Below are 990 nucleotides of genomic sequence, written 5' to 3'. Positions count from 1 at the left end.
TAAAAGAAAGACAACTGTGAGAGATGGAATGGGGAATAAGCCTCTCCAACCAATTTTAAGGAAGAGCACATATGGGGTTTGAGGATATGAACATTCACCTTATTCACACTACTCCTATCTGAGTATCTTGTAGAGTCTTTTCACACCCTCAGATGTATATACTCTATTTTGAAGACCACTGGCCTAGGTGTCACAGATTAAGTTATAGAGTGCAAACACCTAGAAAGAGACATCTCACCTCTGGGAATTACAAATAGCCCCCAAAAACTTTTAGTAAGCATAATTATTTTATCCCTACCCCCTTTCTCTTCTCCTGTCTTTTTTCATTCCACCTTCCTGTGAAGAAGCACAGCTATTTCAAGCCACACCTTGTCTGTGCAGTAGAACCTTTCACAGAATACTAACTCGGTCCTTTCTTCAAATTGCCTCCTCCTCCAACTTTGGGATTGACCCCCTCCATAGGCAGGGGCTCCAGACTTACTTTTGCTCTGATGTGGGGCTGGGTCTCCCATGATCTGAGGTAGCTCTGGTTAGAGATGTTTCTCTCAGGAGCTCATGGCTGGGAGCTGGAGGTGGTCTGGGTTAGAGGAAGGATGTCCAGAGGTGCTGAAAGGAAAGGAACCTCATGAGACTGAGATACATTCTCTGATGGAATTTGGACATGGGCTGGGACTGTATGTGTGGCTTATGTAAAGTGGAAACAAGTTCAAAGTTTCACAAAGCAATATTATGAGTGCTTTTTATTATTTCTGTAATATGAAACTGATAACCAGATATGTATCTTGGTAATGGTCATGAGCATAAGGAGCATATTGTTTGCCTATACGTTAATGATTAACACCAGCAACTGAATCTGAAAGCTTTCTGGCACTCACACTAGTACTAGCTTCCTTGAACATGCTCCACATGTACTTTCAGACCTTTTCTTTCTTCTCAAACCTCCTACCTCATTGCTAGTCTTCTCAACTGCCTCATTTTATGGACCAAAAA

At 42.0% G+C, this 990-nt stretch overlaps 1 protein-coding gene across 1 annotated transcript in view; it reads right to left on the bottom strand.

The window, feature by feature from the left end:
- LOC102755541 (butyrophilin subfamily 1 member A1-like) overlaps nt 1–990 on the bottom strand; it is a 22026-nt gene that overhangs the window by 6432 nt on the left and 14604 nt on the right. The gene's annotated exons all lie outside the window — the stretch shown is intronic.

This window comes from Myotis davidii, unplaced genomic scaffold (genome assembly GCF_000327345.1).
Source record: "Myotis davidii unplaced genomic scaffold, ASM32734v1 scaffold576, whole genome shotgun sequence".
Taxonomy (NCBI): domain Eukaryota; kingdom Metazoa; phylum Chordata; class Mammalia; order Chiroptera; family Vespertilionidae; genus Myotis; species Myotis davidii.
Note: the sequence above shows the minus strand (reverse complement) of the source record. Positions and strands in the feature narration are given on the sequence as shown.